This window comes from Vigna unguiculata, chromosome 6, assembly GCF_037176805.1.
Source record: "Vigna unguiculata cultivar grain cowpea cultivar isolate G323 ecotype 2 chromosome 6, ASM3717680v1, whole genome shotgun sequence".
Lineage (NCBI taxonomy): Eukaryota > Viridiplantae > Streptophyta > Magnoliopsida > Fabales > Fabaceae > Vigna > Vigna unguiculata.
In genome coordinates, this window is record NC_140797.1 from 27,486,268 (window position 1) to 27,502,945 (window position 16,678).

Here is a 16,678-nt window from a genome sequence, read left to right on the forward strand (position 1 = left end):
TATATATAGCCACTGCCAAATGCTCTCTTTTCCCACTCCTTCTCATTTGACTACCAATATTGTATGCCATGTCATAACATCCGAAATTGGTTACTTAATAGCTACTCTTTGAGAGTTTTCTTATTAAAAAAAATGTGAATTATGGGTTTATGGCGATTTCATCTTAAGCAGCTGTAAACAATTTATTTTATATTTTTTGTTTAAACTTGATTATGATATAGGTATATTAATATAAATTAATGAGGAATTGTTGTAAATGAAATAATTAACTACTTTTAGAGTTTTCATCATCAGCAATTGATTGATTTTGCAATAAAATATAATAACACCTTAAACATCGATTCTCCCTCTCAACCCAACCTTCCTCCGTTTCTCCCTTTTCCTTCTCGTTCTCTCTTCCCTCCGGTCTAATCTTTCCTTCTTTCCTTTCTCCCTCTAACAAAAGATCACTCATGTTGAAAATTAGAATAATTTCTTTGTTGTAGAATATATGATTTGTTTTAAATGTGAATATTGATTTAATCTCTTAAATTTTGAATTAAATATTTTGTACTAGAAAATAAACAAACAACATTAAACATGTTTTAAGATTTCTTCTGTAGGAAAATTTATCATAGTGGAATAATTTTATTGGGATATTATTGATATTAGAGGTGCCAATGCAGGGCGGGTCGGACAGTCTGGCCTGACAGTGGCGGACTTTTTCAATGACACAAGGGAGCCATGACTCCCCTTTTGTTTTCATTTAATTTTTTATATATATTTAAATTATTTATTTTTTTATTATTATATTATTTATATTAATTTTTTAAGTTTTTTTCTTAAAATCTCATACATGCTTTCTCCTTTTTTTTCATTTCTTTATTTTGTATTTTCATCTCTTTTTCATCTCCTCCTTTTTATCTAAATTTTTACTTTCAATATCACTTCCTTTTCAAAATAAAATTGCATCATAGTAAAATTGATGAGTTAAAGAACATTTTAGATCAATTAATTTATTCTTGTGAATTGGTTTATTTTGTATCTTTTTTTTGAAGCATATGTTTTCCTATTTCATGTGATAAATTTGTCTACTATATACCGCTAGGTGGTGACAAATTCATATTTTTCTAAATAGGTGAGAGGAGGTAAATTTATATAAGAAAAATTATGATAAAAAGTAAAATCATTGAATTTTTTTTTCAAGAAGACTTGTGATGCATGTACATCAATTAAACTTGAAAAATTTTATGAGAATCCAAAAATTAAAGACTACGAAAAACAACTATCTAAATTTCTCAGAGTTACATATAATGAATTTGAAATAATGTAATTTGGAACCCCAAATTTTTTTTCCAAGTTTCGCCACTGCGGCCTGCAAGCTCATTAGTAAAAACATAGGACCAATCAACATTTTGAGCCTTTTGGCCCACTAACATCTGGTTCACATAACTTACACCCCACACAAGCTCAAAGCAGGACGGGACGAGTCAACTTTACATGTTTGAAAAGTTTTGAAACAATGGATAAGTAATGTTTGAAAAGCTTGGGTTTTAAATATTATAGTTTACTAAGAGTTATTTCAGTTTGTATATGAATGAATCCTAATTTGTAGAAGTACTTTGTTTTATTATTCCAATCCTTACATTACAGTGTTAGGGGCGACGACGACGGACTGCTTTGAGCCTACAACAAATGACGATTGTGGTGAGTGGTGTTGAGAGAAGCTTTTCTAGTGTAGGGTGACGACACGAGAGAGAAGTAGGGAGACAATGCAAGAGAGAAAGAAAGCGTTCACGAAAAGTGAAAAAGGTTTCGTAGGTTGAATAAAAGAACCCCTATTAGATCGGTTGTCAATTTAACTAATCTAATATGTACATATTATATCGGTTCTCTATATAACCAAACTAATAAGTACTTATCAGATCAGTTCGCACAACAACCGAACTAAAATTTTTTCCAGTATTTACAAAATTTTCATCATGTTTTTTATTATATCAATTTTGTTACAACCAATTTAATGTATTGTTCTAATATGTCTATTTTCAACTAGTGCCCGTTCTAGATTGCACAATCTGATACATTTATTTTCTTCTTAGGATTACTTTAAAACTCAAATATTTACTTATGCTGAATTAACACTTTCATCTATCATGATAACACTAGAATTCTTGAAAGAAGAAACTACTACCATGATCACTTTCCAACCATAAAAAGTTTCATCCTCTTACCACTATAACACTAATAATTTTGAGCCTTGAAAGTTTCATCCTCTTACCAGTTTCATCCTCAGATGATGACCTTAAGATAATCCTTGGTACCACAAGTCACAACTCGTGGTTCCACCTCTACAAGTTACAACTCGAATAGATACATTGCGGGACTATCCTGTTACGGACCACCATCCGTAATGCCAGGTGGAGTTCCCAATACGAAACACAATTCGTATTCTCAACACAAGATTCAAAACCTCACTGGCCACAACCCATGATTTGCCTAATCAAGTGGAGCCCATCCATACGAGCCACAACTCGCATATTCATGCCGGTTTTCCAATATCACTAAGCCACAACTCGGGATCGCCACGTGTTTATCATCTTTTTCGAGCCACAACTCAAGGAATGCCTCAACAAGCTCTGCACTTAAGGTATCATCCAAAGCATTGTAGAACACGCACCAATCAATTGGAACAACCCCTTGTCCCCTACCTAAGCACCGCTAGGCAAAGTTTGGTTGAAGATCACTTGGCAGAAGCCTTTCACCGCCATGCGCCACACGCTCTAGAAATCTTTGGATTTCTAGGTATCGTCTGAAATCCTACACTTAAACGTGATCCATATTGCTTTTATGCCTATGCATTTATAATGCACTCATACCATTCCCATTTGAAACCATATCCACCTTCAAACCCAATCATAATTTAAACCTAAATGTAGGAACTCCAATTCCAGTAACCAATAATACATATCTCAACCACAATCAAGTCTTCCTCACTGAACAACTACAATCACCCTTCCTACAACACTCCTGGAATCCCATCATCAAACCTCAACACTTAGCCATGTAATTCCATCATACATTGAACGTAGGCAACTCTAAAAGACACACCCTAACCTAAGTCTCATTCTGCAGTCAATGTTGCACATAGTACCCAAATAGGATCCCAAACTTGCATCTGCACCTCTTAACCACGTAGTGCCACTTTTCCCTACGCTGGTGCCTGATGGCAAGCAAGGTTCGCCAAGTGGTGCATACAATTCTGGGTAAAACCCAAAATTTCTCTACACCTATGACAACCCTCAATTCCCCATGTCAAGTTTCATAACCCAGCAGCTAATCATGCCTACAATTGTACAAATACTCAACCCACATTATATCCACCAGCTTTTCAGTGCAATTCATGCTGTAATTAATCCCCGAACATCAAAATTCCCTATTTTCCCACAACCCTAAAATGCACTTATAATACACACAATGATTCAACCTATACCTCGAACCACAACACAATTCAATAATTCTTGACAGTTCGCAATGTATCCAGTTGCTAAGAACCCTTTTCCCCCAATTTGAATAACCCAAAAGCCATAAAACACCAAAAACGAGCAAATCTTGCTCGCGTTGCTTGGCGGGTATTCATCGCTATCAGGCGATTCATGCAAAAACCTAAAAAACTGGGTTACTCTAGTTGTGTTGCCTGACCGCTAGTTCATGCTGCCAGGCGAATTCTGGCAGAAATCCAGAAATTGACAGTAATACACATGGCTCGCCTGACAGACCTTCAAGGCAGCGAGGCAATTTTTGAAAATTTCCAGAAACACAAAAAGAATTCAAAAAATGGCAAGGACCAAAAATTCACAAACAATACATACAACATCCAATAAATTAACGATAGATTAAAGCATGAAAAACTCAGCTCCCCTAACTTAGATTCGTTGCTTTCTTGGTGACGCCTAAAATTCCACTTAGCCCATTTTTTCCTTAGCCCTTATTTCCTCTCCAAAACTGATTCCAGCCCTTAATACTTTCTCTACTTGTGTCCCAAACTCTCTTTTCTCAATGCCAAATTCAGTCCTTTAGTTGTGAAGGCCTATCCTCCCCTCCCATTTTTCACCCTAATTTACTTTAATTAATAATAAAACCGAAAATTATTATTATGAGGCGTTAATGGCAATGGCCATCAAATGCCATTAACACGAGGTCTTCTCAGCCTTTCCAGCTCCCTATGACAGCTAGGGTTTTTGAACATTCCCCTTCATGACCAAAAAGAGTTTTGGCAAAAAGAAACCTATTTCACATAAGTCAAGGTTCAAACACACAATCACCCACTTGCCAAGCAAATGGGCAACCAACCAATCAATTCATGTTTAATGATAATTCTTATACAACTAGGATTATATTATTACGCACCATGGTCAAGCCTATTTAAAACAATGAAACAATCAAATTAACACACAAATGACATCCACAGGACTCAAACCCAAGTCCTCTCCTAATAGCCAAGTACTTTCAACCATTTGAGCTGGTATTGTTCCCTATCATAATTCCCCACATTAAATTTCATAAATATTTCATTACCCTCATTTATATTAAATAATTATTTAATTTTCTCGGGTCTTACGGAGATGAGATCTTAAATCCTCAACCTTATATACTTCATCAATTCGGCTAAGTACTTGTTTATTTGTAGTTGGAACAATGACTCTACTTCCTGCTCCTAATAAATCATAGTTTGTTATCACTTTTTCTAGTTCTTCTGAGGTATCCGCGTCATCCAACACAATTTTCTTTTGCATTAAAGCTTCATAAAGATGGCTAGAGAAGTTCCTATGAGTGTCTTCACCTTGAAATCTTAGAAAACGTCATATCTTTGTCTTTTAGACGAGTTAGAGGAAGACGCAACATCAGTTATCATTCGTTGCTCAGCCATTGTGCATTTCATGTGTTGAACCTACAAACTGTAATAACTATAATGTAGAAAAGGTTTTATGTTTCAATGTTTTCTTCACACTTGTCCTTAACATTATGATTTGGGTGTATAGAATGAGAGAGTCAAAAGTAATATAATTAACGTGTTGTGATCCAAGGAAATTTTACCTTTGAAAAGTTGTTTGTGCATTTGAAAATAAAATAGAGATCAGTAAATGATTAGAAATAAAAATTCTAATAAACTTTAGATTACACTATGGCAGTGCGAAAGCCTCAAAGGTTTACCAAAAGGAAACATAAACTATACTAGCTTTAACTTTTTCGTTCCAAGATTCAAGACCCTTCTCCCTAAATACTTGTCTGGCATAGATTTTTTTTTCATTCTAGAAAGATTTTGCACATCCTCATATCCAATATTATTGTAAGTTTTAATGTTTTTGTATTTTAATAAATGAACAAAATTTATCTAATAAAATATAAAAACTGTAAAAAAGTAAAAAAAAATAAAAACTCAATGTGAATACTACAATAAATTAACATTCAACCTTAAATATAAATAGTTAGATTGGATAGTACTACCAAATGACATAATTGGCAACTATAGAAACATAAGAATCCCAATTAGAAGAGCATATAACCAACCAAAAATAAAATAAAAAACAATATACACAGACTGAACCAACACAAACAAAGATTTATGCTAAAACAAAGAAGAACATAAAGACCGTGGGAAAACCTGAACTACACAAACAACACAACACTTAAGATCATAGATAAATCTGAATAAACCTAAATTTCACAAACAAAACAAAACTTATGAATGGAATGTTAGGGCCATGCGAACGTAGGCCTCATTTGCCACAAATTATGATGTAGGCTCCACCACTTGGGCAGACCTTAGAGTAGCACACTTCCCAAGTGCAATGAATGTCACTAACCTAAACAATGGGCCTTCTTGATCACCCATTGATCCCGTTTAGGTAAGTATGATGCATAATCATCCACACTTTTCTTTTGTACGACAAGCTCCACACTTCTCCCTACTCTTTCAGTGATGTACCGAGTATAACATATAGACAAAAGACCAAAATGCTAAATAAAGAATAAGAGAAGAATATATCTATTGTAGATAATATAATGTGATAAAAAAATTAAAAGTGATATCATTAGTTAGATATTTAAAAATAATGAATATATCCCAAAAATATATTAATGTTCTTTTTGCTCTTGTATATACCGTTAAATAAATTCATATGACTATTTCAGTAACTAACTTAAAAGTTAAGTGTACATTTATTCAACTTGAACCTAAATTTTAATGATGTTGTCTATATTGATTACTTACATACAATAAACTCGAAACTGAAAGGTCAACAAAAATCTATATATAAAATCAGTAATAAATGAATCAAATGTTATTAAAAGGCAATGATTTAGTAGTAAATTAATTATACATTTATTCCAATGCATACTTTTATTTTACTTTAATAGATTAGAAGATTGAACATTTATTTGAAATTCACACACCATCTTTTATTTTCTCTATTCATTGTGGCCAAAGTTCTTTTGAAATAGATAATAAACAATGTAAATTAAAGTGCATAGTAATGTCACTTGCTTTAGCTTTTGTAGAAAATGTTGAGCTACAATGAAGGAGTTGCACGAACGCAAACTCCACTACCACAAATTATGATGTAGGCTCTACCATTTTGGAAGACCTTAAGGCATTATACCTTAAGGCACGTGTCAAAAGGATTCAATTTGGTCCCTATATTTGTTTTTAGTTTCAATTTAGTCCCGTTTTTTTTAAATGAAGCAATATTGTCACTCCTTAAATTGACACTCAATTTACTTTTTTATAAATCTTATAGTGATATTCTTACTAAAATTAATGTTTTTATTAAATATTTCTAGAAATATTTTAAATTAACTTTAAATTCTATACAAATCATTAAACTTTAGTTTTGTTTTGAACTTTAAATTTAGTTCCTAAACTTATCTGTGACAAGTTATTTAATTTTTAATCTTCACTAAGTTTGTATAATATGGTACACTTGATGCTTTTATATATGATGACAAAATTGTTAATTGTTGAAATTAAGTTTGGGGTTTAACTTTGTTTAATAATAAAACTAAAAAAACAAAGCTTGTTTAAAAATATTTGTACAAATATTTAATAAAAATGTCAATTTTAGTAAGAATATCGTCATAAGATTTATACAAAAGTAAATTGAGTGTCAATTTAAGGAGGGACAATATTGCTTCATTTTTTAAAAAAATTAGAACTAAATTGAAACTAAAAACAAATATATAGACCAAATTGAATCATTTTTACATGTGACACAACTGTGAAGTGATACGTGTAAACACTAAAATAAATTCAAAAAATTCAAAAAAATAAAGAGAACCAGAAATTGACATGTGATGTTGACTTTAACACCATTTGGTCAAAATTAACGTCCACGACCAAATTGAATCATTTTTACAAAAACAAGGACTAAAAAATTGAGACAACGAAAAATTGGAGGACCAATTTGACACTAATTAACAAATACAAGGACTAAAAGAGTAATTTTACCATTTATTTTAGACAGATGTTAGTTTTGCGCATTTTGAAAATCATGTTAGAAAAAATGGAATTGTTTTGAAGATCGTTTCCTACTCATGGAACTTCAGTGAGGTGTACAAACTAATTAATAATAAGGTATATAATAAAGGTGTTGTTTGTTGCCCCATAGAAGGCTAAAAAGATTATGGACTAATGATTTTTTTTTTTGTATTTAATGATGGTAAATTGCCACCATTGAACCTCAAATATAATTTCCAGTCCTTATGATAATCATATGTTACTTACCCTTTTATTTAGAAGTAATGCATCCATTAATGAAGCTACTAGCTTTTTTTTTCCAATACAAAACTAAGAGACAAGATAAAATTAAGTAGATTTTTATTTTTTATTTACATTTTTTTTTACATTTTGTATTATTGGTAGATGTAATTCATAATCATGACTTTAGGTAAATTTTATATTTTATTTACTTTTAAACATAATAAAATAATTTGCACTTACTTTATTAAGAAGAAAATGAAGAGATTATGAATAAATTAGATCATGTGATATTAAATGGATCAAGTTTGTCACAATGGTGCAATTTAAATGAGATATTATCAAGTGTTGAAAAAATTATGTACATGACTAAGTCCTACTTGCATGGCAAGACTTATGACTCCTCAAAGTGAAGTTGTGTTTAGTCAAACACAATTCCCATATGTTGTCACCATGTTCACGACAACACATTGAGAAAGACATCTTTTAAAAAAGGAATGGAGTTGTCACCATAATTTAAGAAAAACTACCAAAAAAACTACATAGTAAGTGGTATGCAAAATTAGATTTAGGTTTGTTCTAAGATGGTCCCTTTTAATTAAACTTGCAAAATCACTTTAGTTGTTAAAATATTTTTTTCTCCAAAAATCAACACACAATTTTTATATGTTTTATTAAAAAAATATTTATGTGGATCCAACAATGATTGACCTTGCTCCAACATAATCGCATTAACAATAAGAAAGTTGTTGATATTTTTCAAATTTGAAGTCTTTTCTATTTTTTCAGATTTCAATATCTTTTTTATAATTGACACCATTTAGAGTATAACATAGTGTGAGCGACTATGCTTGATACTTTCATCACAGTTACAAAAGTCAAAAATAGTTTGTGACAAAAATATTCTAACTATACGGGTATTGTTGTCAAAAAAGAAAAAAAATAACAATGGTTAAAAATCGTTACAAAATATAGTCTAATTTGAATATATTTTATTATATTTTAACGGTTAAAAACTGCCACAAAATATATCAAATTTTAAAGGTTAAAAATTGAAAAAAAAATATATCATATTTTGACGGTAAAAAACCACAAAAAAATATATCATATTTGTACGGTTAAAAACCTACACATAAAATGTCATATTTTTACCGTTAAAAACCGCCACAAAATATATGATATTTTCATAATTAAAAACTGCCAAAAATTATTTGGAATGTGTTTTTAAATTTTTAAAATTCTAAAAAATATTTATTAATTATTAGACCAACTCCATAATTCACTTTTTTCTTTTCTATTACATTATTAGAAAAAATCCAATTTTAAATAGTTATCTCCTACATTTGCACCTCTAATATACCATAATTGTAGGATTATATAAATAAATCATAAATAATACAATTATGATATAATGACAAATTTAACATGTCTTTCACATCCACCTTTGTGTTTCAAGAAATAACTAAAAAGATAAGAATTTTTTTATGCCACATATTTATACATGAGTTAATATATATATATATATATATATATATATATATATATATATATATATATAATACTTGTCTGGCATAGTTTTTTTTTTTAGAAAGATTTTGCACTTCCTCATATCCAGTATGATTGTAAGGTTTAATGTTTTTGGATTTTAATAATTGAACAAAATTTACCTAATAAAATATAAAAACAATAAAAAAATAAAAAATAATAACTCAATGTGAATACTAGAATAAATTAACCTTTAACCTTTAATATGAATAGTTAAATCGGATAGTACTATCAAATGACATAATTGGCAACTACAGAAATATAAGAATCCCACTTAGAAAAGCATATAAGCAACCAAAAACAATATACACAGATTGAACCAACACAAACAGAGATTTATGCTAAAACAGAGAAGAACTAAAAGACCGTGGGAAAACGTGAACTACACAAACAACACAACACTTAAGATCATAGATAAACTATAATAAACCTAGGTCGCAGACCCCCTTTGCCACAAATTATGACGTAGGCTCTGCCATTTGAGCAAACCTTAGAGCAACACCCTTCCCAAGTGCAATGGAAGTGACTGTCCTAGACCATGGGCTTTCTTGATCACCCATTGATCCTGTCCAGGTAAGTATGTTGCATAACCATTCACACTTTTCTTTTGTACCACAAGCTCCAAACTTCTCACTACTTTTTCAGTGATGTGGGACTCCAAATATCTTTGAAAACAAACCTCTCATTAACTTAATCACCTCTGCCACCAAATACATTAACATAACTTACTTCCTGCTCAGGATAATAAACTATTTGAAAATACCAACTTGTAACAACAAAATATAGAGAAAATTGACCTTTAACTTGTACCATAGAATGATTAAATGATTCTTCATTTATGATACATCAGCTGCAAAGTGCAATCTTATCGTGGGATTACAAACTTAAATATTTCAAAGTGAAATGATTGAATTTGTTGTAAAACAATTGTCGCAACAGAAATCGCAACGGGACGACGAACCAAAAATAAAAATTTGTAAGAACAGAGTTTGGAGTCGCCACCATAGTTTATTCTGGAAAATTACAAAAAAAAAAAATAAGACAAGGTATGCGAAAAATCAGATTTTGGGTCCGAGAGTCGGTTACGCGTAGGGAAGGTATTAGCACCCCACAACGCCCGTCCTAAGATGGTACATTTAATTAAATGTGCAAAAGTTTTGTGATTTTTCAAAATATTTATTTTCACCAAAAATAATAATAGATGAATTTACAAAAGAAACAAAAATATGTTTTTTGTTTTTTGGGCCCGACGAGGATTAATCCTCGCTCCTAGGTATCTCCATGTGAATGGAGAATTAGGGTTATGTAGTTCTTTATGAAAAAATATTTGAAAAATTATTTAAAAAATGATTTCATTTGTTTTATAATTTTGAAAACCTTTTTATTTAAATTTTAGTATTATTTTAAAATTGGTGTCACGCAACGCGAGCAGCGAGATACACACTTGAAATAAATTCTTTTTTTATAATCTTTTATTTTTTATTTTTTAATCATTTATAAATTTTTAATATTTTTTTAAAGTTATTTTAATGTAGTTGTGGATGTCATTGTGACGTGAGCAACCAAATAGATATAAAAGAGTAAACAAAGAAAATTATTTTTTTAGATCATCTGTATATATTTTTAGAAAAAAACAAAAGTCTAAATTGGATGTCATTCGACGCGAGCGGTCGAGCAAACAATAAAGAAAGCGGAAAAAAAATTTATGATTAAAAAAAAAGAATGAAAATTGAAAAAAAAAAACTAAATCAAAAGATGAAAGAATTGAGAGTGACATACCTTAAAAAATTTTCAATATCTCCTCACCTTTTATCTTTTTTTTTTCTTTTGCTTCCTTTCGTAATATTTTTGTGTTTGTTTTTCCAATAGAGATAAAGATGAGAGGTGTCTTTGTGGGTGGTAATGAGAAAAAGAAAGTGCGTAGAGAATGTTTTCTTCTTCTTTTTTTCTATCTCATTCAATATGTTTTTTTTTTAAAGAGAGATAAAAAGGAGGTGTGCATGTGGGAGTGTTGATGACAAAGTGCGTATTTATACTCACACCTTGCAATATCAATGCAATCTCAATCTTAATTGTAATGAACAATATAAGGAAGGAGTTGATCATGATAGCAACACATTATGGGAATCAAATCGCAGCAAATCAGAGCACAAAATCAATTAAGATCAATAATATTGATTCTAACCATCAACAAATCAGAGAACAAAATCAATCCCAATTAGTAATATTGACTTTTACCATTTGAATAGATATTGCTTCTAATTATTACAATCATATCACTAATTTCTAATACAGAAACCAAGGGTATAAAATATTTGAGTTGTTGGGCTCATGAAAAGGAGTGTGATAATTAATAACAAATTGGACACTTCCTTCTTTTTTTCTTTTTTTCATCTCTCTTTTTTTACTTTTTTTTCTAAAATTGAAGAAAATTTTGTTTCACATTTTTTTAATTTTCCATTAACTAAAAACTTTTATTTTTTATTTTTTTTGAAAATAAATTTATTCACCCGGACGAAATAGGATGTTGACAGTTGCCCCTCTTTACTTAGATTTTACTAGATAATATGAAAAATTGACTTTTTCATATTATCGTAATAAAAGATAAGTAAAGATAAAAACACTAATTTCGACCGGGTTTCAAAAGAAAACAAATTTGAAGACAGACTTGATCATTCCAATGGAGATGGTATGTATCTGAAAGAAAAGAACTAGGTGACCATTACCAAGTAGAGGGTCCTAATTCGACACAACATTTTTTTACTTTAAAAAAAAATAGGCCAATCCCGAGGAAATAATCTATATCTTAAGATTTAGCGACTATTACCATGTAGATGGTCCCGATCCGAAAAACCATATTCTTTTTCTTTTTTTTTTTTACTTTTTTGAAAAAAACCAAATTAGCCCACTCCCGTGAAGAGGGTCTATTCAAAAGATTCGGTGACCGTTACCATGAAGAGGGTCACGATCTGACAAAAGAAATCAATGACCATTGCTTCGTAGAGGGTCTTGATGTAAAGAGATCGATGACCATTGCATCGGCCCCGATATGACATAAGAAATCAATGACCATTGCCTCGCAAAGGGTCTTGATGTAAGGAGATCGATGACGATTTCCTTGCAGAGGGCCTCGATGTGACATAAGAAATCAATGACCATTGCCTTGTAGAGTTTCTTGATGTAAAGAGATCGATGACCATTGCCTCACATAGGGCCTCGATGTGACATAAGAAATCAATGACCATTGCCTCACAGAGGGTCTTGATGTAAGGAGATAGATGACCACTGCCTCACAGAGGGCCTTGATGTAAGGAGATCGATGATCATTGCCTCATAGAGGGCCTCGATGTGACATAAGAAATCAATGACCATTATCTCGCAAAAGGTCTTGATGTAAGGAGATCGATGACCATTGCCTCGTAGAGGGCCTTGATGTATAAAAGGAGAACCTGGATTTTGCTTTTTAAGTGTCGATAAACACCGCGTGAATGCTTAACATTTGTGATACTTACACAAAAAAATTGTCATTGCTACCTTTTTTTTTTCAAATTTCTTTATTATTTTTTTGAAAATGATTTTCAATGATTTTGTGAAGTATGAGGGATGATTTGATGATGCATGACATGTTATGATTTCTTTTTGAACCTATATGATGATGCATACATGGATGTGTGGATGCATGAGTGGAATTTCCTTTTTTTTCATTTTTCATTTTTCCTTTATTTTAATTTGAGAGCAAGGAAAACTAGGTTTAGAGGCTAAAAAAAAACTGAGGCCAGATAAAACTAGATTTAGGAGCCAGTGTGAAAACTGGGCTTAAGGTATATTGGTAATTCATATGAATGAAGAGGATTTTGATTGAAAAGATGGAAAATATTTTATTCAAAAAGATGGATGACACATGTATGCATGACTTAGTATGATGTATGAATTACCTTATGTATGAATTTTTCTATTGCATTTTTTTTAAAACAAATTTGAATTGTTCCCCATTTCATGGTTATTTCGAATTCATGGAATCATTCTACTTTGATATTTTTTTTACTTTTTCAAATCATTTCTTTGGTCTAATCAGTTTACTAACAAACACTTTTTTTAATCATTTTTTTTAAAACTATTTGAATGACATCCATGAAATTGTCAAGGGCTTGAAAAGGCTTGGATGAGGTGATGAAGATTAACTAGGGAGTTGCCCCAATTTGAATTGGTCTCAGGGCACAAAATTTGTTTGGGCTTTCCCAGTCATTGATGGTATGAAGAAAATGATGGGGACTTCAAAAAAAAAAAAAAAAAAAATTGCCGCTGGTGTGAGCGCCTAGGATGGTCTTAGGGTGCAAAAACGTTTTTGACTTTTCCTAATTGAGGAGATTGAAAAATGACGAGGTCTTCACAAGTTTCCCCTAATGTGATCACAGTCTTTGATGTAAATAAATGCCCCAATTCAGAATAAATTATGGGAACAGACAAAGTTACTGCCTCAGTTTGGGTTTGGGATTGATAAAGATGGATTATTTTAAGGTTTATTAAGGTTTAGGTATAGAGCGGGGCTATTGTTGGAGCAAAGATGGAGTTAATGAAGAATGAATTGAAAGAGGACAACCCAAATTTAGCTTAATAGTCTTACTAAAGCTTTTAATATTTTTTTAAGTTATTTTAATGTAGTTATGGATGTCATTGCGATGTGAGCAACCAAATTGATATAAAAGAGTAAACAAAGAAAATTATTTTTTATTTTTAGATCATCTGTATATATTTTTAGAAAAAACAAAAGTCTAAATTGGATGTCATGCGACGCGAGCGATCGGGCAGACAATAAAGAAAGCGGAAAAAAAGTTTATGATTAAAAAATAAGAATGAAAATTGAAAAAAAAAAACTAAATCAAAAGATGAAAGAATTGAGAGTGACGTACCTTAAAAATTTTTCAATATCTCCTCACCTTTTATCTTTTCTCTTTTTTTTTGCTTCCTTTTCTAATATTTTTGTGTTTGTTTTTTCAATAGAGATAAAGATGAGAGGTGTCTATGTGGGTGGTAATGAGAGAAAGAGAGAGTGTAGAGAATGTTTTCTTCTTCTTTTTTTCTACCTCCTTCAATATGTTTTTTTAAAGAGAGATAAAAAAGCAGGTGTGTATGTGGGAGTGGTGATAGGAAAGAATTAGAGAAGTGTAAAGAATTTTTTTTTCTTTTTTCTTATGACAAAGTGCGTATTTATACTCACACCTAGGGATGTCAACGGGGCGGGTAGGGTACGAGTAGTAGCTCCCCCGTACCCTACCCGCTGGATAAATATTCGCCCCGTACCCGTACCCATATCTGTCGGGTATCCGTTATGCGGGTACCCGCCTTTTTTTCATATCCGCGGGTATCCACGGGTACCCGCATATATTTACAAAATTATTTAAAAAATAAATATTTAATCATAAATTCAAATAAAACGAAATAAAATACATCTGTGTCATAAATTTTAAATAAAGTTCAAATAAACTAAAGTCTATACAAGTCCAAATAATTATAAAAGTAATTATAAAATGACTTTCAACACAATGAAAATTTTTTAATTAGTGTTTTTATCAAAAAGTCCATTTTCTCCAATTGATTCCTAAAAAATAAACAAAATAAACAAATAATAAACCTCAATTGGCACATGTCAAGTATTCTTATTTTGATTCCATCATTTGACAACAAGCATACCATAAACGTCATTGTCTATATAGGATTTCATGTATATGCCCAATTTCAAATAAAGGAAAGAGAAGAATGTCAAGGGATGTACTTAGAAGAAGACAACATACCAATACTTAAAGTTTGAAGAATGAAGATAGAAGACAAGATGTGCAACTTAAAAAAAATTAAGCCAACTAATATATATATATATATATATATATATATATATATATATATATATATATATGTGTGTGTGTGTGTGTGTGTGTGTGTGTGTGTGAGGGTTAATTAAAGTTTAGCGGGTACGGGTATCCACGGGTACGGATACTATGATACCCGTACCCGCCCCGTTAACATGCGGGTATCAAAAATATCCGTACCTGCAGGTAGCGGGTATCCATTTTTAATATCCGTTTTCTACCCGTTGCGGGTTTTATTCGTGGATACCCGCGGGTACGAATTTTTTTGACATCCCTACTCACACCTTGCAATATCAATGCAATCTTAATCTTAATTGTAATGAACAATATAAGGAAGGAGTTGGTCATGATAACAACACATTATAGGAATCAAATCGCAGCAAATCAGAGCACAAAATCAATTAAGATCAATAATATTGGTTCTAACCATCAACAAATCAGAGAAGAAAATCAATCCCAATTAGTAATATTGATTTTTACCATTTGAATAGATATTGCTTCTAATTATTACAATCATATAACTAATTTCTAATACAGAAACAAAGGGTATAAAATATTTGAGTTGTTGGGCTCATGAAAAGGAGTGTGATAATTAATAACAAATTGGACACTTCCTTCTTTTTCTCTTTTCTTTTTTTTTTCTTTTTTTCATCTCTCTTTTTTTACTTTTTTTTTCTAAAATTGAAGAAAATTTTGTTTAACATTTTTTTTATTTTCCATTAACTAAACTTTTATTTTTTATTTTTTTTTGAAAATAAATTTATTCACCCAGACGAAATTGGATATTGACAATAATTAATTACTTAACATGGCACTCTATGAAATGAGAATTTGGAACCAACATAAACAACAAACAAAGTGCATGTCTTTCCTCTTTTTCCATCTTTTGAAGGTTAATTTTTCAATTAAAGTCATTATATAATAATTTCAGATTTGATTAAAAAAAAAGATTTCCATGTGCTACATGAGATAAAGAAAACACTTTTTCCACGTTAAATGCAATCATTATGTATAAACTAGACTAATTTTGAAGAATAAGAACTATTTCAAAGCTTAAAGCTAAATAATGAAAACACATAAATATAAAACTTTTAAATCTTCATAACTAGTGGATTTCAACTCATGATTTGACCTTTTGTTGCAAAACTTATAAGTGTCCTATATAAAATTTTTGGTATTCCACCAATCAAACCAGACAGAACATGTATAGATATTGTAGATAATATAATGTGATAAAAAAAAAGTGATATGATTAGTTAGATATTTAAAAATAATGAATATATCCCAAAAATATATTAATGTTCTTTTTGCTCTTCTATATACCGTTAAAGAAATTCATAGGTCTATTTTGGTAACTAACTTAAAAAAGTTAAGTGGATCTTTATTCACCCTGAACCTAAATTTTAATGATGTTGTCTATATTGATTACTTGCATAAAATAAACTCAAACTGAGAGGTCAACAAAAATCTATATATAAAATCAGTAATAAATGAATAAAAATCTATGTTATTAAGAGATAATCACTTAGTAGTAAAT

The 16,678-nt window shown here is 30.7% G+C and overlaps 1 non-coding gene and 1 pseudogene across 1 annotated transcript; both read right to left on the minus strand.

The window, feature by feature from the left end:
- Positions 1 to 5,732: 5,732 nt before the first annotated feature.
- Positions 5,733 to 5,893, minus strand: LOC114189363 (U1 spliceosomal RNA). Its single transcript, XR_003605666.1, has one exon. It is a non-coding gene; the product is annotated as a U1 spliceosomal RNA (small nuclear RNA).
- A 3,815-nt stretch (positions 5,894 to 9,708) lies between these two features.
- LOC114189373 (U1 spliceosomal RNA) lies at positions 9,709 to 9,858 on the minus strand (annotated as a pseudogene).
- Positions 9,859 to 16,678: the final 6,820 nt, after the last annotated feature.